We start from the raw sequence: 23,621 nt of genomic DNA, 5'->3' as shown, positions 1-23,621 counted from the left end.
CACAAGCTCTGGTTTGAAAATATTCTACACAGAGGTTGAACCCAAAATAGGCACATTAGCCAATGGAACGGGATGGAAGTCATGGGCATAAGCATGCATTATAGCCAGTCAACTTGGTTGTGCCTGAGTCCAAGGACCCCCAAGAAGACCACCACGGAGCCACACTTCCAAATGCAAAAGCAAGGTTTTGTTTATTAAGTACAGGCTAGCACAGGTCTTCTGCCACACAGTCTGACACAGCAGATGGAGGGAGAAGGACCCCGTCTACTATTGTAATGGGTTTTTAAAGGGAAACACTGCAAGCAGGGTGGCACAAACCTTGGTGTTTCAGGATTGGGTAAAAGTAGACAACTTTTGAGTTGTTGGTTAAAGTATAGGGGAATTTGAAAACAGTCAAAACAGTGGTTAATCGGGTACCTACAAGGACGTTTGAAGCAAGCAGATGTAAGTAGATATTGTTTGGGTACCCTGGTGCGTCACTTTGACCAGAGCAGGCACAGTTTCCTGGGAATGTTTATGACTTTGCTAGACTGCATTCAGCCCCCTAGTTAGGTCCTGTCTAAAATAAGTTCTTTTTCAAAATGGAGTTTGTTTTGTTCCTTTAGACTTCACTTCACCATGATGCCAAGAGACACAATGGGGTAAAGACAATCTCTTCAATAAATGGAGTTTGGAAAGCTAATTGCCTGAAATTACCTGGAGTGAGTGAGAAGGAAACGCTGAACACACAACAAACACACTTAGGAGTTTATTGGAGGAGGATGTACAAGCCTGGGGATGTCAGTGTGCAGAGAGAGAGAGAGAGAGAGAGAGAGAGAGAGAGAGAGAGAGAGAGAGAGAGAGAGGAAGATAGCGTGTCCAGCTTTCAAAAGCTGCCTAGTGCATGTGCACAGGGGGCTGGCATAGCTACATCATACACAGAAGAAAGGGCTAAGGCATGTGCGCAAGGGCTTAGCTGAGCCATACGTGGATGATGTAATCCATGCCACACATGGGTCACATGGAGCCCTTTAACATCCCCGTGGGCCATTAGGCACTTCTGCCTGAGGGCTTGTCTCCACATGCATGGCCCTAGAACCTGGAAGTATCGGCCTTATTGTTGTTGAAACCATTACATTACCCACATTCAGCAAAAGCAAATAAGTATTTTCTTACATGATTTACAAAATTCAACTCAAAAAAGATTAAGGGTTTGACTATATTACCAATGTAAAATGCCTTTACCTAATAGTTCACAAGTAGATACACTAATGTACCTATTATTCCATCCCATCCATCCCCCCCTTTTTTTCAAAAGGGATCCCTGAGCCTACTTTATTTCCAGCCCCAACCCTATACAATTTATAACCAACCCATAATAGATAATAACTGTCCCTAACCCTGAGGACAAACTCTGTTGGGAGAGGGGACAGCTAGTAATTCTTCTAGAATTACTTCTAGCTGTCATGGGGACAATGTTATTTCTATGGGATCCTATAAAAGCTAAAATGATGGCTAAATTTTAAGATTACTGTCTGGTACAATTGTAGGTAGTCTCCAAGTACTTAGTAGGGATTTTTTTTAAGTTCTTATTTGAAGCTCTGGCCAGAATGTGGTAAGAAGGTGTACCATCTCAGCTAGCCAAGTTGGAATCATCTTGAGCAGTTTGTAACCCAAAACCAATCTTAGAGGACTGCTATCAGTATCATGGCATCATATGAACCAGGTGGAATTGTTGTGGGGCCCCATCTTCCCTCTTTCCAGGTGACTTTTGGTTGTGTGGAGTTGACAATAAAAACTAATTAGGACAACATGCACAAAAATATCAAAAAGATATTTTATTTAAAAAACTAAAGGAAAGAAAAGAGAAAAAAACAAATCAGAGAGCTAAATTGTCCAAGAATTCCTAGTTTGTACAACTAGATGCTTATTAAAATATTAGCAAATTCATTCAGGTTGGGAAAAGAGAAGAAGCAATTGGAATTTGCTCTTTTGGAGTTATTGTTGAGCAAAAGCAACGGGTGTAATTGTTTATTTTCCTTCATATTTTACACTTTAAGCGCCTCACAAAAGAGTCACTTGTGAGCTCCGCGCCCTCAGAAGTTGCAAGGAGAAAGACTGCCAATTTTGGGATGTTTTCCTTCCCACACTTGATGCCTTTTGATTATGCAATGTCTGTACACGCTCTGTAATTCTGGTCATACTGCTTGAAATCTGTTCTTTTGATTTAAGTATAAAGCTACTTTCAAAAATAAAGAAAAACAAAAACAAAAACACTTAGAAAAACAAATCTCAAATGTCTCCAAATCTTCCCTGTCTGGTAATATTTTGAAAGGAGTGTGCGGTCCTGTCTGCTTGTGTGTGGATGTGGTTGCTATGGGATAGACTGAAATCCTCCAATACACCCAGCGAAAGCCTGGTCTTTGTCTTGTTTGCCATCTGTTCTTGTTCTAACAGAGACTGTTTCAATCCCATGCACTTTGCCTGGTTCCCTCTAACTCGGTATTACACGCTCTGCCTTTCTTCTCTACACTGCTCTCTTTCTTCGCAGTTGCATGCCCCCTTCTCTGCTGTCCCTAATACGTTTGTTATTTTCCATATTGCTGTGATCAAACTCCTAGTAAGAAGCAACAACAGAAAAGGGATTCATTTTGGCTCACCAATAACAGGAAAGGGGACCGTGGGAACATATGACAGCTGTTGGCTCACAGTGTAGCAGAACAGGACAGGAAGCAGGCTGGACTGTGAACTTCACCATCCCACCTCTGTGACCTGCTTCATCTATCAAGACCCCTTCTTAAAAAGTGTCACCAGTTGGAACACAGTTACAGAACACAAAGGTCTATGAGGAAAAGCTTCATATTCAAACCATAACATCTGATGACAGCAAATCACTTTTATGTTCTCCTAAACACCAGACATCCCTGCATCACTGCCCCAACATTGTGTTTGTTGTGTAACTTCTGCTCCTTTTCCACCAAATGAGCTTGTATCTCATTTGGGTTCAAAAGTCATTTACCTTTTCACACTTAATATGAGTGGCATACATTAATTCTTTGAATAAATGGGGACCTGACTTGAACTCCATAATTACCAACTGAAATAGATCAATGTGTCTTTTCCACTATGGTGAGGCGTGAGAGAGGTTGTACACTATAAAGAATTCCTTCCAGAATTCATTTCAATCACCTCTCGTTCAGAAATACAACTTTGGTTTTGGCATGCTGATCTAGAACTTTGGTTTCCTGGACTAGACATATGCCTGTAATTTATAAGACTATACTTGCCACACACTTGTGACTTCCAAACTTAACAGTGACAAACAAAAACAAAGTGATACATTCTCCTGCATCAGCTTACAATCTTTGTGATATTCATTTGTGGTTCTGAAAAACGTTTTTGACATTGCCTACCAGTACGGAGGTCACCAAGAGCCTCACTCAGAGCCCAGCTCCTGCCTTCAAGTTGCTTTCCAAGCCCTAGTGACTGGATCTTGATTTGTGAGTGTCAAGGATGTTTTCTCTCTTTGGCCCATGATGAACACATGACAGTTTAAAGAAATCAGTAAACACTTCCAAAGACCTGCACTATGTGTATCCGTATTCTGGAGTATGTAGACATGCTTATAGACAAGAAAAAGCTGTGTAATCAGTCTATGTGTCATGCAGTTTTAAACATCATTGTTCCAAGCTTTGTTGGATGTTGCTTTTTATAATAAGATGAGGTAGTAGTTAGGATCAGAAATACTGAGTTTAAATTCTAGCCTCATTATTTCACTAGCTGTAAGATTTGAGCAGATTATCTTTTCTCCATTCTCATCTAATTTACCTGTAAAGTGTGCACAGTAAAGCTTACTTTAGTGAGTATTCCTGTAGATTAAGCGTGCATGTGAAAAGACATAAAAGGCAACTCGGAAAGTGCCCAGTGAGCCTCGATTATTTTTCATCTGTTTAAGTAAGATGCTTAGAATTTGAGAACTCAGAGGACTATTTTGTAAAGATTAAGTTGAAAGATTTTTTCAATTTTCTGCTAGAAATTTTCTTAGCCCTGACCTAGATAGTTAAAGAACTTGAAGTATTCGTACTTTAGGAAGCAGAAGTAGTGGTCGGAGAGACTGAACTTATAAATTTGATTGTATAATTAAACGTGATTTGGGCTTACAAAAGTACAAACAAGGCCCCACTGGGACTCGAACCCAGGATCTCCTGTTTACGAGACAGGCGCTTTAGCCAACTAAGCCACGGAGCCACCTGGAGGACCCTCTCTAGTTTTTTACCAAATCGCAGTAGATCAGGTGAAAAACTGTTCATTGGTATTGTATAAGGACTATTTAGATGGATTAACACCGCCACCAAAACAAAAACAGTTCCTTCAAACCAACAAACCACTGAAACACTGGTTATTTAGAAAACGCACGGAGCGAGCCCCCAAAAGCGTGCAAGCCAGAGACCCGAAGGGAGTCTAAAGGATTACCGCTCCGCGTGAGATAAAACCTGTTTCCAGTTTGGCGATTCAGAATCTCCTTGTGCCTGGATATACATCAAGAGGTCTTCTCAAAACACATCAGTCAAGTTTTAGCAAAATCAGCTACATTCCTGGAGGGTTAGAAAAAAGCACACATCGAAAAAACAAAACCCAACGCTTTGTCTCCAAACAGACTTAATGCAATTGCAGAAAGCTACGGAGGCCGGGCGCTCGCACCGAGCTTCTGAGATTCAAACCCGAGAGCCAGGGCTGTCCTGAGGCTCTTAGCGGGGCGCTGAGAAACAAAGCGAGACCTACAGCCTGGGGGGGGGGGGGGGGGGCGTCCAGGAGTCCTGGGGCTGCTCCTTCTCCACTCTGCCTGTCTCATTTTGGTGGTGATTCTGTGATGTTCCCATTCTCTCCTAGAGAAGCTAAATTTTGGAGAAGCTAAACGCAATGCTGGGTATTTTACAGAGTTAGTTCAAAGACCCTGCTGGTGCTAAAATCTGCGGATGCTTCAGTCTTCGGCCAAAATGTGTGTTGTTAATATTTTCATGAACAACTTTCCGTGAACTTCAGATCATCTCTAGACTACCAGTATCTCTAATTCTTGCATGTAGGCCTATGACTCATTTTAGTGTGGTTTTACGGATAGCATGAGATCCAGTTTCATTCTTTTGTGTGTGAACAATTTAGCTGATCCACCACCATTTGAGATACTTTATTTTAATTCCCTGACTGGATTAAGGACCCTTTAGAGAGGGCATCTTTAGAGGGTTAACTAAGGAAAGACCTACACCTCAAATATGAGTGGCACCATCCCATAGACTGAGTTTCATTTCAGACTACATGAAAAGGGGGAAAGGAGAAATGTAGCAGAGTCAAGACGGGGATTGCTTGTGTGTTTATAATAACTATTTAGTAGTTAATGGTTTATCAAGAAAAGGAGGATGAGAAGGGAGAGGATGCTGGGCAGTGGTGGCCCACTCCTTTAATCCCAGCACTTTGGAGGCAGAGACAAGTACACATATCAGTGTGTAGCTCCGACTGGCCTAGACATCTTTATGTAAACCACACTGGCCTTAAACTCACAGAGATTTGCCTGCCCCTGTCCTCAAAGGGTGCTAAAATTAATGGCATGTGTCGCCATGCCCAGTCCTAATACAGCGGTATTGAGCATGCTTCTATGGAGGAACAGAACTGACAGAATGCCCAGCATCTTGGGTTTTATTTAATTCCAGATGTAATGAAGTTGACAACCAAGATTAGTGAACATTGTGATAACACTACTTTGGTCCTCCAGCCCAGGGTCATCATGCAGCAGCTGAAAATGGGTAGAGGATGGTTAGAAAACCAGCTCCGGGGTTCTCTGTCTGGGGCTCTGGGTTCAAACCCAAGCATCCCAAGGTGGATACAGTGGATCTGTAGTTAAATTTCAAAGGGTCTTCCTTGTGTGTTTTCAAATAGTGATAGGAGAAAGAAAACCTTTATCACATTGATCATTATATTTAGTGTTCTCTAAAGGAACAGAATGGATAAAATGAGTGAGTGAGTGAGTGAGTGTGTGTGTGTGTGTGTGTGTGTGCGTGTGTGTGCGTTGTATTAAAAGGGGATTTATTGGCCTGGCTCACAGGCTGTGGTCTAGGTCGTCCAACAATGACTGTCTCGTGCTGGAAAAACCCAAGATCTGGTAGTTGTTCAGTTCCTGAAGTTGAAAGGCCCAGGAGTCCTAGAGGATTCCTGGGGAACAGCTGGTCTTGGGTCTATACTGAAGTCCCAGGAGAAGTTGGTTCTAGTACCAGCAAATAACAGGATAGATGCAATTTGCCAGCAAGAGTGAGGGCAAGCCAGCAAAAAGCAAAGTTTCTTTTTTTCAAAGTCCATTTATCTGGGATGCTATCAGAAGGTGCCACCCAGATTTGGCATGGGTCTTCCTGCGTCAAATAATCTGATTAAGAAAATCCCTCACAGGAGTACCCAACAGCTTGTGGTTTACTTGAGTCCACATGCAGTCAGGTTGACAACCAAGACTAGCCAACACAATCGTATTCTACTGATGGCCGAGAAGGGACAACAAAAGAAGGCAGGGTGGGGAGTGGGATGAAGTGAAGGGGGGTAAGGAGTTACCACAGCCTGAGGCTAGCTACCAAGCCAGTAAGGATGACCAGGTCTGTAATTCCAGATCCTGGCGAGGCTGGGGTAGAAGGACCTGAAGTCGGAGGCTTGCCTGGGCCATTAAGTGAGACCTTGTCTCAAAATAAAAAGTAAAAAGAGGACTGGGAATACAGCTAAGAGATCAGAGATGGAGTGGTTGCCTACAGGCACAAGACCCTGGCTTCGATCTCCTGCCCCACCTCACCCCCCAAGTAAAACAAACAACACCAATAACAACCGAATGACACAGACATTGTTGAGCAGGCGTGTTGGTGTCTGGCAAGTGCTAGTTAGACTGTAAAAGAATGACGCAACGCAAGGCGCGAGCGAGGAAAGGGTCTGCGCACGCTTAACCCGTGATGTGGAGAGCTGATCAATGCTGTGGCTGGTTGTAAATTAGCTATTTAAAACATCCTTGTATCTTTACTACTTCAGGGTTGCATCGCCCAGGCCTGTAATAATGGTGGGTTGTTGACAGCACAGGGCTAATTAACCAGAAGTCCACTCTAAGACCTTCGTCTCCTCTTTCCTTAGGGTCAAGTTGCTTGAGCATGAGACCCTTCTATACCCGAATGTCCAAAATGCTGCTGTCAGATGGAAGGAAGAACCGGTACCCATTGTTCTCCTTAAGAACTTCACTAACCCCTACCCTCACCCCTACACCCCCAAGTTTAAAAGCTTGGGGTTTTAACTACAACCAGGCAGGCCAACAGTGACGGTTGCTGTAGGCTTGGTTGGGAGTGGGGAGGGAGGGGAGCATTGGAAAACTTTTCAAAACTCCCTTCGTTTGTTAATGTCACAGAGTGCCTCGACTTGGACGTTGAGAAAGTTCAAAGGATGTATACCCCTTTGACAGAGAGTCTACCAGACAAAGCCCCTTACAGAAAGAAGTGCTACAAATTCACTAACTAAAGTGCTGAGTTTTCCAGTGTGAGAAGTGGGGGGCGGGGGAAGGAGAAGAACCATCCCTCCGTGTTCAGAATCTGGAAATTTGTTTGCAGTGATCACAGATATGGCGAATGAACACTTTATCACAGGCATCACGATGCTGCTTTGTGCATAACCTAAATTTAGGTTAAGGCTAAGGAGAAAACGTGAATTCTAAAAGTGAAGGCGGATCTTTCTTCAAAAGCCTGGAGATGCTGGGGATCGAACCCAGGACCTCATGCATGCTAAGCATGCGCTCTACCACTGAGCTACATCCCCACCACCTGGCGTTTGAGATTTCCAAATCATCTTTATAAAATTCTAGGCCTGTTTTAGACTTCCTAGCTTTATCTTTTACCTGAAGTGACCACAACAAAACCCAGAAAAGGATTCTGTTACCAGGGTATTCTAATCAACCTGCACTTTTGCAGACACCCAGTAACGGGTATGAACAATCTGGGGCCAGAGATCTCAGTAAGTGTCCCAGATCCTCCCTTCTTGCTCCTTCATCCCCTTCAGGACTAAGGAGAGATCCCTCAATAAAACACGCACCTACGGATGCCCCACAGTCTCTGCATTCTGTTCCCGGACTTCGAGATCCAATGAAAATTAGGAACCCTGGAGGACAGGATTCTCCAGGGACAACCAGCCTCCCTGACTCAGCCCAGGGGAGAACGAAGATATTAGACTGCCACCCGCACTGCTCCAAGCTTTATCCAAAGGATGCCGATGAAACCTGTAGCACTCGGAATCTCAGACTTCTCCATCTTCAGAGCGGGCAGGGATGAAAGTGCTTCCTCGCCCACTCAGCTTCTCTTCTCTGGGGCTTTACTTACTGTGCACAGTGGCTTTCCCACCTTTGGAACGTTCCCTCTCAGGAAGTCGGATCTTATTCCTGTTGGTAGAGTTCAGGGAAATCCCCATATATACAGAGTCCTGTGGGCAAACCGCGAGAATGGGAGCAAGAGGGAAGCTGAGGCAGAACTAAGGATTCAGAAGGCAGAGAGAACATCAGGAGAGAACAGGAAGACAAAGCCGAGGCTAGAAAACCTTGCTTGACAAGACGCCAGCTTTCCTCCCATTTTTTTTTCCTTACCAAGAGGACCTAAATTCGGTGTTAAAGTAGACAATTTTGACAAAAGTGACTGGTTTAAGTTAACTGCACGCTTTTCCGTTTCCTTTTGCAGATGACTGTTTCACTAGGAAAATCATGACCTGGGGCCGTTTGCAGCTTGCTGTAGGCTGCCTGTGGTGGCTCTCCATATAATTAATTTCAACCTTGGTGGCAAAACCAGGATTACCACAAGTTTAAGATAAGCCTGTGTTACAAAGTGAGCCCCTACTATAAAAGACTTTATGAGATGTCTTCCCAACCAACTTCAAATATTTCGAAATTAAAAAGAAAAATCTGAGGGAAGAGGTGTGTGCTTCATTCTAGCAATGCTGCTAGATTTTTAAGGACTGTGATCTGTGAACGCTCTCTATAGTGTGTGTGTGTGTGTGTGTGTGTGTGTGTAAGGAGGTGGGGGAGTGCATGACACGTGGATCCAGCAAGAAATGTTATCTGATTCCCTGGATCTGGAGTTTCAGATGGTTGTGAGCTGCCATACAGTATTAGGAATCAAACCCTTGATCCTCTGGAAAAACAGCCGCACTCTTAATAGAGCCTTCTCTCCAAGCTCAGTAGTTCTAAAAATAAAAACAAACCACTCTGAAATTATACAATGTCTACAATTTGATGGGTTTATACAAATGTGTGTACAACTGGAACCATCATGGTGGTCAAGGAAGTTAACACACTCATCGACCCCAAACATTCCCTTCTACTTTCACGCATGTGTGCACTTGTGTAAAGAGCACTTGATTTCTGCTCTCAACGTTTCCAGTGTAAAATACAAAGTCCTTAGCACATTTGCAGCTTTCTCTCACAAATCTTAAAAGCAAGACCTCAAGGAGGTCTGAAGGAATTGCACACTCTGCACAGACTTGGGGAGTGCGTGGTAACCCCAATTTCTAATAGTGCACAAGCTACCTGCCCACTGTTGCCTGACAGCTCGCTAGGCTTCCTGCATTCCCTATCTGGACTGCAAAAGGCAGGGTATTAAATGCACTGAGAATGAAAATATAAATAAAAAATTGATGGAGGAGAGTCATCTGTCTATGTGTTACTTTCATTGGTTAATAAAGAAACTGCCTTGGCCCTTTAATAGGACAGAAAATTAGGTAGGCGGAATAGACAGAACAGAATTGTGGGAGAAAGAAAGCAGAATCAGGCAGATGCCTCAGGCAGTAGCCATGCTTCTCCTCTCCAAGATGGATGCAGGTTAAGATCTTTCCTTGTAAGCTACCACCTTGTGGTGCTACACAGATTACTAAATATGGGTTAAAGCAAGATGTGAGAATTAGCCAATAAGAGGCTAAAACTAATGGGCCAAGCAGTGTTTAAATTTTTCTACAAAAAATTGCACCAAGAGGTAGGATTTTGTTTTGGAGGGCAGTCTTTTCATGTTTGGAGCAGCTTTCCCAGAAAGATGTAACCAAGGATTGGGCCAGATCAGTAAGTCTGTGTCATTGTGTTTTGAAGACAGTTTTGGTTACTCAAAAGTCTCCACTGAACTGAAAGAGCAAAGGAGAGGGGGAGGGAGCTATTTAGGTGAAGTAGACTGAGGTGTGTGTGTGTGTGTATGTGTGTGTGTGTGTGTGTGTGCATGCATATGTGCATGTTTGCACACAGATGCACCTACCTAAACATAAGCATGTAGAGGTTAGACGTCATTCTCTATAACTCTCTGTCTTATTTCTATTTTATTTATTTTGTTCTTGTCTGTGCCAGGGGACAGTTTGCAGAAGTTGCATCTCTCCTTTCCACTACGCGGGTCCTAGGGATTGAACTCAGGTCATTGGACTTGGCAACAGGCACCTTTACCAGCTGAGCCCTTATTTTAATTTATTCATTTTTATTATTTTACATATTATAAGGAGGAATTATTGGGTGGACTTACATCTGAGCCCAAGCAAGACTAAGAACCTGGTAGTCACTAGTGCAAGTCCTTAGCTTTTGAGACAGGGTCTCTCACTGACCCTGGAACTTATCATTTAAGCTAAAATAGCCGAATACAGACATGTGCTACCACGTCTGGCTTTAATGTACATATGGTGGAATCTAATTCAGGTCCTCACGCTCCAGCACTTTGCCCACTGAGCAATCTCCCCAGCTCCAACATTTTCATTTGTTTGTCTTTTGGTTGGTTGTTTTGGATGTGAATTGTTTGGTTGCTCGTTTGAGACAGCATCTCACTCTGTAGCCCAAGCTGGCCTTAAACTCACTCCATCAGCCTCCTGGATGCTGAGGTTGAAGGCTGTAGGCTTCCTAGTCCATTCTCTGCTGAAGTAAAACGTGAGTGACGAAGAACTGATCACATAGAAATGCAGAAACGGCGCATCCTGGGGATGAGGGGCAGACAAGGTAACAAGCTAGACGGCAAGAGAATCATTTGCAAAGGTCAGGATGCTTTAAAGTTAAGAACAGTCTAGAGATCAGTATTTTAGGACTTGGGGAAAGGTGAATGGAAGATTGGGTTTCATGTAACTAAGTGTGATGGGCAGGGTAGTGGCTCTTGGTTGTTTTCTAAGTGGCTCTTGGTCTTTCCTTGGTTTTCATTATTAGTTTTATAACTTCATTTTGGTCAGGCAGCCATGTACCCCATCACTGATGGTGAATGGTCAGCCCTGCAGATAAGCCATGCTTCTTAACACAGCAAAACCAATACCCTTCCTTTGCAACAAAATATTTTATAACTTGTTCTTTATTATCTTGGAATAAACACAGTTCTTTTAAACTAGATACATAAATTTTCTTCCAAACCAACAAATCTCTAGCTAGTACGAGAAATAGAAGCAAATTAGCTTGACATACAGAATAAAAAAAATCACATGAATGCTTAGAATGACTGTTTAGGAAACAGCATTATATAGCCATGTTCTTGTGCCTTTAAAAGCAATGTCTGTGAATGAAGCAAATACAAAGAGGTGCAGATACTTGGTGCTGAATTAAAGCCAAGCGCATGCTCCCCTTGCTCAGGCTGATTTCCAATATAGCCAGTGTTTAGTCAAGTTTCGAAGCGTATTTCCACAAGTAAAGACAAGTTTGAAAGTAAATTAAAGCAGAAGTTGTGTTCCTGGGTTATTCACTGTTGTGAAAACATGTTCAGTAGAAAAGGAACATTGAGGTTACATACATGTAAGCTTTAGAACTCGAACTCTCTGCTCGAATTCCCGCCTTATTCCGTAACCGTTACAACACAGAACCCAGGAGCCTGAGAATGAGTAACTCAGTGTCCAGAATCCAAGCTCAATCAGGTTCTCAGGACCGCATTTACGGGTTTCCAGCAACTTGCTCTCCAGCTGTCTTTTCGGTAATATGATGGTGTTGGCGGGGCCTAAACCTATAGCCTCCTGCCAGGTAGGCAGGCAAGCCAGTACCTGTGGACTATGCCCCCATTCACCTGGCTTTTAACGTTTATTCTAGGTTGCTCAGGCAGGCATCGTTCAAGAACTTTTGATACTTTTGCCTCAGTCTCTAAGAAACGGGGGCTTCAGGCACTGCGCCACCATTTCCCTAGCTGTCTCACACTGAGCATGCTCAGCTATCCTGTGCAGAAGCTAAATAAGGCCAAAATCACAGAGCGAGAAATAAAATGATAACTGGTTAGTACCTCCAATGAGTGAGAAATTCTCAATTCAAGGGACCGCTGAATTCCTATGTACAATTCCCAACTAATAATATCAATGGATGATATTAGTACGTCTCCCATTCCCACTATTTCCCCAAAATAAATTGGAGTCATTTTATTTTTACTGACTGTCCCCTTGCTGGGCTGGCAGTGTACCATTCTTTCCTTTGGAATGCTCTCTTAATAGATGACTTTCCTCCTGTGTTCAACAACCTCCTCAGAGTTCTAAGGTCGTGGTGTCTAGATAGTTAGATAGAAACGAAATAAACATGAGGACACGAAAATCTTACTGAAGCTTTCAGGGCAAAGAAATTTATATATGTATATTTATTTTTATTTATATATTTTTTATTCGAAAAAGGTAAAAACTACTGGAGATGCCGGGGATCGAACCCGGGGCCTCATACATGCGAAGCATGCGCTCTACCACTGAGCTACATCCCCCAGTACGCTTTAGTGGTCGTACACAATTCCTATCTTTTAAAAAGCCCAGCGTATTCTACATAAGCGTTGCAGGGAGGAAGAACACGATTGGACTACTAAGGATAAATTCCAGCTGCAGCACAACAGCTTCTTATGAGCCCCCAACCTCAGTCTCAGAATCTCCGAGAGTAAAACAGTCTCAAAACCTTCCGCACTGCCGATTCCTCTGGTGACCAATGCGCATCCCAAGCACAGGCAGTAAGGATTGAGGGAACAACGATTCCCACCCCCTATTCTGGAGCATTTTCTGCAACTCAAAGGCCCATATTTACAAATGTAGATAGGCCTCGCCCGGAGAAGGAACTGTGAAAATGTTATAAGATGAAAACATGAACATCTGCCCTGGTCTTTGTCCACACTGGCAAGGGCTAAGCCCACCTGACCTGGTCGCAAAGCACGAACCTGTGTCCTTCAGCGTCACCAGGGATCCTAGAAGGTTCTGCAGCCCATCGAAGGGCTCCGGCTGCAGCAACCTCACCCCCCAGGATCCTAGCAACCAGGATCTCGGACAGGTTCAGTCGTCACTGACAGCCACTAAATGTCACCTCTGCCCAAGGCTCCGCTACCGCAGCCGCAGACACAAAGGTACCGCAGAGAGCAGTGGCTCTTCAGAAGGAGAAATTAGCATCAAAGACATGGTCCAAGAAAGCGCTCATTAATTCATTGGACTCCACTAAAATTAAAAAGTAGCCTGTGAAAAACTCAAGACAATAAGACATGCCCCAGGCGGAGAAAAAATACTGTTCGCTCACACTTGATAAATCTGATATCCCAACTTTCCAAAGCATGGTGGTGAAGGTACCTCCAGAACATCAGGAGTGCTAAGTTTGAAGAAGACTGGACCACATACTGAGTTTCAGACCAATCTGGGTCACAGAATCTGATCCCTGTAACAAATTAAGAGTTGCCATGAATTAGCCTGCTGTGTTGACTTCCACTGTGTCTGAAGTTAAGGACGCGTGTGTTGTGTGCTGGTCTCTAAGTCCTTCACAGTCAAGATTACCCTGATCGCTATGGCAAATTCTCTGAAACCACATACATAGCTTTTCATACTCAGACTTTTATCTATAGCTTTACAATTGACTGACAAATTTTGCCCGACTCCGAGGATATACCTCTGTGGTAGAGTGCTTGCCTAGCATTCATCAGGCCCTCTCTTGGCACAAATATCCCTTATTGCAAAAATAAGCTTTGTCTGAATCCATTGTTGCATGATGGTCAAAATTCCTTCCACATTTGCGTATTGGCATGCCATCATAAGAAAAACTTGCCCCCCTCTTTCTTCCTTTCCCTTTCCTTTCATATCAATGTAGACTCGGGTATTCTTGTTGTATTGTATAGATCATTGCCTTTCATTGTTCAATAACTCATTTCATTCTTTGTGTTTTTAAAATCTACAGTAGATCCTGTGACCTTTTGAGCATCCATTATTTTCTGAGCACCTCCTTATATTCTGGCATGGGATGATGTTCTAGGCTCAGATTATACTTTCCCGGTCCTAGCCCCTCTTGCAACGAAAACTTCCGCCAGAACACTGCTTTCATTTTAGTGATACTAAAGCAATCAATATATAAGACTGGCTCTGCTCTTTGTGTGCAATTGTTCCTGTGCTGTTTCAGTAAACAAAGCTAGGATGGAGCTGTCCTTTGCCTTTGGGGAAATTTTGTGTATCCCCTCTCTCACAATGATAACACTGGCTTCTAACATCAGCTTCATTCCTGCACACACATACTCACACACACACACACACACACACACACACACACAATTAAAATTACATACTAAACAGAACTCAAAATTCAAGTGTGGTTCTATTTTTATCTGAAAGGCAGTTGTGTCAAAGATCCACACAAACATCCACTTGGGCTTACCCTCTATTTCTATTGTGCCATATTTTTACTTATTCTTTGACAACTTCATACATGTATACAATGTATTTTGATTTATATTTCATAGTGTTTTATTTCTTTGTTTTTTTTTTCTTATTGGCATTCAAATTTAAAAGTTTCCCTCTCTGTGTGTTGAATCAATGTTTTAACATTAATGTGAAAGTCATAAACACGGTTCCAAAGGCAAATCTATGGAGAACTGTCCAGTTACTCAAGTTGCGGAAGATTACAGTATCTAGGGATGCCTTCAGCTGGGCCAATGGGAGGACCTGCTAGGCATCATCTTGGGAGTTGACTTCAGGGCTACGAGTGCAGCACCTGGGCTAGGACCTTGGCATTGTTAACCTTCCCTTGGCGTGGTTTGGAGATAGAACGCAGTCTAGCAGGTTCGGAAAGAACAGAGCTGTGTAAAAGGGATCTCTGTAATCCATCTATTTTAGGTTCTGAAAACCTGCAGATAGAAAGACCATCCTGGGGTATTTATGAAGCAAGTTTTGATGTTGCTAGTGAAGCTCAGGAGAAACTTGCTTGTCATGCTGAGGCCCCGAGTCCGCAGCGCCTCCATCTGCAAATCTGTCTTTTAGGCTGAAGACTTTGTGTCCAGATTCCCCATCTCCAATTCTTAGTTTTTACTTACATGTCCGCCATCTTTCTCAGCATGTTTCCTGCCTCTTTGAGATTTAAAATGCTATTTTTTGCTTATTTATATAAACTTGGCCTTTTTTCATAAGGTGTAACATTTATTATTTTAGATATTTTACTTGTCTTGGCAAATTGTATGCTCTTACCATGTACAATATGATAGTATAGAAAACATACATTATACACACACACACACACAAAGTTCAAAACGACTTAATAGAGTTATCAATATACGTGTCCTCCCTCTTGTGCTGACCTTCCTTCTTCCATGTGTCCTTTCTGTGAGTGGTTGAGAGAGAGGGTTGGGGGAGGGAGAGAGGGAGGGAAGAAGAAAAGAGGGAAGAGAAGGGGCAGGTGGAGGAGGAAAGGAGGGGAGGGGGAGAAGGACAGGCTACCAGAGGCCTTGTGGAAGCTCAGAGGAGGGTATGGCCACATGGCCACACTTAGCTGGGGCACTGGCTTTGTACTTCTGGATGATTCTACCATTCCCTACTAGACTAGCATCTAAACTTGTGATCCTAGCAATAACTTTTATGGACCCACATAATTTTGATCATACAACTCAGTTATGAAGTAAAACTGTTTCTCTGTGTCACCCAAATGAGAAGAAAGTATTTTAGAAAGACAGGGTAAGATGAGGCTTGGGGAAAGGTAACGAACCTTCCATTTCTAACATCTGACACTGTGTGGAAGTGACAATGGCTTGGTCTTCTCTATGTAGCAGGAAGAATTCACTAGTGGTGATACGTACACTATCACTACTCAATAACACAACCCTTTCACAGTCTCCACGAACTATCTTCTGCTTACATTTTACACTCACTAGTAGCATGCGTTCAAAGAGTTTACCTCATACTTTCGTGCATCACTGTTTCTTAACGTCTTCAAAACAGTCTCCTCATCTAATGTTGGGCCATATAGATGATCTACACAGTTGGCTCTTCAATTACTTTGAACCGTCATTGACTCTAAATGAATTTTGGGGTGATACTGGGAACTTGTTGTGTTAATTAAACATCAGGGGAAGTCACTCCAAATCATTTGCCCTACGTCTGAAAACATTTCTCTGACTGCTGCAATTAAACAAGACTTAAGTACCATATCGTGGAATACTGTTTGTTTGTTTGTTTGTTTGTTTGTTTGAATAACAGTGGTTCACCCTTTTAATCCCAGCACGAGGCAGGCAGGCAACTGTGAGTTCAAGGACAGCCTGGTCTACAGAGCAAGTTCCAGGACAGGCTCCAAAGACAGAAACCCTGCCTCGAAAAATCAAAATAAATAAATAAATAAAAAACAAACAAACAAACAAACCTTGAGTTGGGTAGTGGTTGGGCAGACTTTTAATCCCAATGTTTAGGAGGCAGAGGTGGGCAGATCACTGAGTTTGAGACCAGTCTGCTCTATAGAGTGAGCGCCAGTTCAGGTTGGAATAAAAAAAAAAGGTCATTTTTAATTTTTTAAGGTTTTTTTTTAAATATTTATTTATTATGTATACAATATTCTGTCTGTGTGTCTGCAGGCCAGAAGAGGGCACTAGATCTCATTACAGATGGTTGTGAGCCACCATGTGGTTGCTGGGAATTGAACTCAGGACCTTTAGGAAGAGCAGGCAATGCTCTTAACTTCTGAGCCATCTCTCCAGCCCCTAGGTTGGTTTTTTTTTTTTTTTTTTTTTTTTTTGTATTGGTTATTTTTGTGTAAGTTTGAGATTTGGTGGCTGATGCTTAGACTGGTAATGTTTACATACATCTTCTTTCAGCAAAGTTGTACTGCCCGTGAACCCTCAGCATTTTGAAGACTGTGAGTGACTAAAGTCCTAGATTAATAGAAAAATGATCTTCAAGAAGTTTTTCTTCAGTTTTCTTAATTTTCTGAGCTGTGTCAATCAGCAAGGCTTGTGGAATTCCTGTCCAACTCTCTCATCCAGGCATCCTCTCCACACGGCCAGGGGGAGCTCTCGTCAGCACTGAGGCCTTCAGGGCCTTCCGAAAGGGGAAGGTCGAGGCAGCAAACAGTTAAAGATACTTTGAAAAAGACAAGAGAGGGGGAGGGAAAGGAAAACTAACAACTAGAAATGAAATAAAAGCTCTTTCCGGTGGGGAGAGCACTGTGGCTAAGACCTGAAGGTTCTTGGTTCATTCCTGAGTCTGGGCAAAGCTGGTTTTTAAGGCCAACTTTACACATCAGATTATGAGATCATTCTTCTGTGAGATGGGAATTCCGAATGTTTACTCCAACAATCCCCTGTACTGTTGGTATCCTGTAATAATAGGCTGATGCTCAAGTCTTCACTCAGGAAAACTATAGCTTGATTTTGAAAGGATTTTTCTAACTCAGTAATGCTGTCTTTTCCTCTTCATTCCACCCTCTCCTCTTCCTTCTGTTGCTTTTTTGTTTCTGAAATACTGATGATCCAGCTCAAGGCTCAGTGATTACGGTATTCGTAATTCAATAATGAGCTTGACAAACAAAGCCCAGCCTTATTGTTTCAGCTGTGCGGGCACTGATAAGGCAAAGTTACAGAGTGTGGTGCCCACACATCTGTGACTCTGAAAAGAAGTAGAAGCAACGCTCAGTCAGTACGGTTCAAAGGGCCCACCCAACTCGACAGGAAGCTATCACACAGCATCTCCAAGGAAGCCGAGCTGTCACTGCTGCCCAGTCGTCTGTCCACGAGGAACAACACCCTTCTAATTTTCAGGTACTTACAGTGTTAGTCTGCAGCACTGCCTACCTATACTCTCTCTTAGGAGGAAACCACCTTGCTTCTTAAGGGCTCTGTGGCTTAGCTGGTTAAAGCGCCTGTCTAGTAAACAGGAGATCCTGGGTTCAAATCCCAGCAGAGCCTCAAACTGGACTGTGGTTTGTTCAGCTTTTAAAAGTTGGATTACGATGTTGTTTTACTATGTCCGTAACTGTAATCAACCTAAGGCTTTACAGAAATAAATAAATAAATAAATAAATAAATAAATAAATAAATAAATAAATAAATAAAAATAAAAAAATAAAAAACCAATTTGAAGCACTGGGCCCAACATAGGCAGCACTGCAGGAAAAAGCAAAAGCTGAGTCAGTGCTGTCCAGGCTTCGTGGGTGATTGCTGTTAGAAGTGTTTGGGTTTTGTTGGTATTTTGGGTTTTTTGTTTCTGTTTGTTTTTGATTTGTTAAAAAGTTTTCCAAATTAGATCTTGCACTGGGATTTTCCCCCTCGGCATTATCTTAATTATTCTAGTCATAATTTCATATAAAGAACTAAGAATGAGCAGGCAGATCTCTGTGAGTTTGAGACCAGCCTGGTCTACAAGAGCTAGCTTCAGGACAGGCTCTAAAGCTGCAGAGAAACCCTGTCTCGAAAAACCAAAAAATAAAAATTAAAAAAAAAGAACTAAGAATGAGTAACTGAAATTTAGAAAAAGTCTGTAGACCTCGCACATGCATTTTAGTGAAATGTCCAAAAATTGTTGTAGTAGAATATTATGAATTTTGATTTAATATGACTGGATCCACAGCCTGTGTACCAGTCCAGTATTCCCAGAGCAAAATGAAAATACCAGTTTTTGAGCCAGGCAGTGGTGGCACACGCCTTTAATCCCAGCACTTGGGAGGCAGAGGTAGGCGGATCTCTGTGAATTCAAGATCAGTCTGGTCTACAAGAGCTAGTTCCAGGACAGTCTCCAAAGCCAAAGAGAAACCCTGTCTCCATTGGTGAATTTGACTTTTGGCCCAAGACTGCCTCAAGTCCTCTCAATCCCTTATTACTGACTGAGATAAGCTTCAGGTGTTTATTATTTCTGAGGATATGCATGTGAACATCACTCACGAAGAGTGGGCTTTGTTAGATCCTTCCCAGAAGAGTCTCTACAAACGTGTGTTGCTGGAAACCTCTTGGAACTTCACTTCTACAGGTAAGAATCAGAGCTTTCTGTCACTTTTTAAGTTAAGGGGGCAAACCTTTCTTGGAGACTGTGAAGTAACTTTTGAGTGAGTGATATCCTCAAAACAAATCTGAATAGTAGGTGACCATCAACTGTGAGAAACTCTAAGAGAGAGCATAAAAGGAGGAAGGCCTAGTTCACACACACACACACACACTCACACACACACACACACACACACACACACGGGGAACACACAGTCAACATCCGGGCATATTCAGGATGAAAGCATGAGAGAATGACTTCTCTGAAGGAATGCTATGATTTTCAAATTCCGAAGGGAAAAAAAATGTCTGGCAAGTAGAGATGTGGTCAAACTTGCTTTATCTACAGGAACTCCAGGTGGTTTCAGCTCTGGGCTGAAATCAGTGATTTGGCTCTATAATCTGAAAGGTTCAAATTTTATGTCCAGAATAATTTCTCGAAGTCTACCCCTCCACACTATTCTTCTGAATTCATTTCACACAAATCTTCCCAATAGCTGAGTAAGAAAGGCCAGAATTGAATATCTTTAATTTTTCCCACTTTCACCAGGACAACCTGAAGTTCAACATATTAAGCCATTAATGAAACCCTACCAGCTAGGCTTGGTGGTACAGGCCTATAATCTCAGCCACTTTGGAGACTGAGACGTGAGGATGGCAAACTCAAGATCCACCTGGGCTACTGGGTGAGTCAAGGCCAGTCTGGAGAACTTAGTGAGATCCTGTCTCAAAACAAAAGGTAAAGAGAGGCCTGGGGGTGAAGTTCAGTAGTGGGCTCAAAGTCCTCTGTCCAACCCCCAGCACCAATAACACTTCTCACTAGTTTAAAAAAAAAACCTACTTAAATTAAATTCATTTCCATTAACATCACAGGAAAAAAACTTGGGGTTCTGTGGAGGTTGGCAGTCACATACAGGAATCTAAACTCCATTCCAGGACAGAGCAGTTACTACCTCGGTGCTGGCTGGCCTCAGGCAGTCTAACCTTATCTGCTTTGTGTTTTCTATGACTTTCTTACTCAAATCTACCTTTCTTTGAAGTCACTTTATGAAGAATTACAATTACTTGGTTTTATTCTTTTAAGTACCTGCTGCACGTTGTCTCTCACGGGTTTTCCCATTGCCATGTTTTTGGCAAAGTCACCCACTGGGCTTTGGAGATATACATTGATAGGCATGGGTTCACTTCCCTAATAAGGAAGAATGTCATTTGTTTAACAATGCAAGGCTGTGCATATAGCTTATGGCAGGATACTTCCCAGCACCAGAAGGAGAAAATTGTTTAATTATAAAATTTAAATTTAATTTAATAAAATTTAAAAATAAAATAATTTTGAAGTTGAAGAAACTTTGGTAATTTTTTCCCCCCGAAACCCCTTGTGAAGAAACCTTCAAGGGAGGGCTTACCCCCAAATTTGCTTTGGTTACGATATTTCATCATGCCAATAAAAACCCCAACTAAGACCAGTCTCTTCTAGTACAGTGTTGGAGACATTGAGCTTCTAAAATGGAACCAGATTTCCGGAGTTTGGAGAAACCAGCAGTGTGTTATAATTCCTAAAGGGTCAGAGTGAACTAGAAATCACTTCTGTTTCCTTCATGACTCAATCTCTGGACAGAGTTTTAACCAATGAAAACCACAGAACTCCTTCCCTGGGCACCTCTGTCTACCCCTGTCATACTCTGCTGATTAAATGATTTGGGGCAAAGACAGAAGAATGAACTTCTTTTTTTTTCCTGAGTCTCCTTTCCTGAACGGGACAGAGAATTTAAAGCAGAGACCATTACTGTGGCCCATTCTGCATTCTGCCAAGTCGCAAGGTCACCCTTCCTTCCCATCTTGTTCTTTATCATCTTGTCTTTGTAAGGCAAGGTCTGTGGAACTTGACTAGCCTGGAATTCATTGTGTAGGCCAGGCTGGCCTTGAACTCACAGAGATCTGCCTGCCTCAGGGAGAGGCTGGTATGCTGGGCAATTTCTCCATTTTGATGGACAGCAAACTTTAGGGACTCTCCCAAGCTATTAACACCTGTGGGAGTTAGTTTTGTACGTGCAACTCAACTCTGATCATTGTAAGTCTCCAGAGAACCAACACTTTGGACACTCTTCCCAAGAGAAGGGAATAGCTCAATATGGGGATCTTGGGGCCTCTGCATGGATAATGCCAAATTCAGTGGCCACAGGCTGGACCTCCTGGTAATCCCCAGTATTATTAAATTGCATAATTCCCACATTATCACACCAGTGTCCCAAGTCACAGCTTCAGGCGTCAGCCCAGCAGAATTGCTAAGATATCAGCGCAAAAGCATCAGGAAAGATGCCCAGGGGAACTTTGATACAGATGGCCTGAGATGCTGACTCCTGAGGGGCTGACCGTGAGTAGTGAGGGAAAGACACACAGACACACATGCAGAAAAGTTGGGATTCCCCTGGGTTGTGCTTGCTTTGATGGAGCACATCTTCTTCTCAACAACCGAGCCTCACCAAGTGGTTTAGGAATAGCACAGGGGTAGAGTCGGCTAGCCTTGGTAGAAAGTGTCTGGAGGCATGCAGCCTCTGGTGTAGACACCCTGAAGGAGCAAACTGCAGCTGCTAGTTTTTGCACACACTGATCCATCGTTAGTAGCACCTGTATAGGCACACACTGTAAATATTTGCACTAGGACCAGAGAAGCCTTTGCCATCCCCTTAAGTCTTACCCACTAGGCTTTGCCACTCCCTCTGTCTGAAGTATTGGTCCTTGGCATGCCCTCCCGGTGTCAAATAAGACACCTCGACACCTTACACACTTGCTCAAAGCTTTCTCCACTCCCAAACTAGGAAAGAAGAAACACCAAGTGAAAATTTTACTTGGTGCTGTCCCAGTCTCTGCACTCAACTATGCCAAAGGGATTGTGGTGAAGAAACCTGGGGCAGCCTTCACTCGGGAGTGTTGTTCTTGCTTCTGAGACCCATACAGAGGAGGCATTTCAAATCCCGAGTGAGAACTGAAAAGTGAATTAAACTTTTGCAAAAATCTCCTCTGTCCTAGTCCCAAACTCCCGAACAGATTCTCCAACCACACCTGGCGCAGAGGTACAAAGAAGAGATATTTCCTACTATTTCCAAAACTTCGGGACTTTTATGTTTCCTTTCATTTGAGGCTACTGCCATAACATTAGGAGACCAACCTCTCTCCTCCCATCGCTGAAAACTCTCAACTGAGATGTGGGAAGCATCTTTCCTTGGGGCAGCCTCCTAAAGACTGGCGCCCCAGGGAAAAGACTGGTTCACCGAGTCGGGAAAGCCCTGTTCGTTTGCGGTCTTGGCGAGGTGAGGAGAAGCGGCCCCGGGGACAGATGTAAGAAAAGCCGGGATAAGGGCGCCGAGACGGGTTAGGTTGACTTTTTACATCCACCAAGTACCAAGTGGGGGTGGGGAAAACAAAACTCGCGGGGATTTTCTTCTGCCTGTGGGTCTGCTCATTATATCAGGACAGGAGGCGGGGACAGTAAAGGCTAAAGGGATTTTCCAAAAGTCTTTTCTCCCTCCTCTCTGTCTCTTTCTTCCTAGTATCTTAATAATGAGAAATGGCACACCGGGGAATGTGACTTCTAGGCCGGCTTGCTTCCTGCTTCTCTGCTTTCAAGAGATCTTGAGTTCGCAGTTTTGCGTGGTCTCAAAGTTGTTTCCTTGCGGAGAAGCAGTCGTGTTATCTGGGTGGGAGAAGCACAGCTAGGGGTGCACAAAACATGAGAAGTGTAAGAAAAAAAATAACCACCACACCAAGTCTTACTCTTCAGGAGGATCCTGATGGTAAGGTATTATCCAATGGAGGTGCTGGGGATCGAACCCAGGGCCTCGTGCATGCTAAGCACGCGCTCTACCACTGAGCTACACCCCCGCCGGTGGTCGCTGGCTTAGTGCTGCTCCTTACTATAGTTTACACCTTTGCTTTTAGTTTGGTGTTCCAGTGCTCTAACTTGACCCCATGAAATTTTGTTTCTGAATTTTTGAATTGTCTGATCTAGACAGAGAAAGGCGTTCTGCACGAAAGATCTCAAGCTATTCTTCCCACCGTTGTCACATTCTGCAAGGCAGCAGATCCTAGCGCCCCTCCAGGGAAAATCCCAGAATACGATCTTGAAGTGGGTCTTCAGAGTCCCCCTTCTTACAGATCTGCCGATGAGGCTCAAAAGGGAGTGTCAGGAACTCTTTGAAAAGGAGCCCGTGACTGTTCTGAGAAATGCAGATACTGGTTAGAAGACAGGAAATCAACTAAAAATAAGAGTTAAGTTTATCACATTTAAGATCAAATTCTATAAAGCTCCTGGAAGGAAAATAAACTAAAACCTTCTGACAGGACCGGGGCTAGGGTCCAATAGTACGGTGCCTGACCGCACTTGACTAAGATGTGCAAGGCAGATGGGGTGAGGGCAGGGGCGGAAGCCTC

The 23,621-nt window shown here is 43.2% G+C and overlaps 5 non-coding genes across 5 annotated transcripts; 1 reads left to right on the top strand and 4 right to left on the bottom strand.

The window, feature by feature from the left end:
* Window positions 1-4,153: 4,153 nt before the first annotated feature.
* Trnat-cgu lies at window positions 4,154-4,227 on the bottom strand. The gene has a single exon. It is a non-coding gene; the product is annotated as a tRNA-Thr (tRNA).
* Window positions 4,228-7,731: 3,504 nt separating this feature from the next.
* Trnaa-agc lies at window positions 7,732-7,803 on the bottom strand. The gene has a single exon. It is a non-coding gene; the product is annotated as a tRNA-Ala (tRNA).
* A 4,826-nt stretch (window positions 7,804-12,629) lies between these two features.
* On the bottom strand, window positions 12,630-12,701 carry Trnaa-cgc. Its single transcript has one exon. It is a non-coding gene; the product is annotated as a tRNA-Ala (tRNA).
* A 5,344-nt stretch (window positions 12,702-18,045) lies between these two features.
* On the top strand, window positions 18,046-18,119 carry Trnat-agu. Its single transcript has one exon. It is a non-coding gene; the product is annotated as a tRNA-Thr (tRNA).
* A 4,881-nt stretch (window positions 18,120-23,000) lies between these two features.
* Window positions 23,001-23,072, bottom strand: Trnaa-agc. The gene has a single exon. It is a non-coding gene; the product is annotated as a tRNA-Ala (tRNA).
* Window positions 23,073-23,621: the final 549 nt, after the last annotated feature.

Source organism: Arvicola amphibius, chromosome 6, assembly GCF_903992535.2.
Source record: "Arvicola amphibius chromosome 6, mArvAmp1.2, whole genome shotgun sequence".
NCBI lineage: Eukaryota > Metazoa > Chordata > Mammalia > Rodentia > Cricetidae > Arvicola > Arvicola amphibius.
The sequence above is the reverse complement of the archived record's forward strand: the minus strand, read 5'-3'. Positions and strand labels throughout refer to the sequence as shown.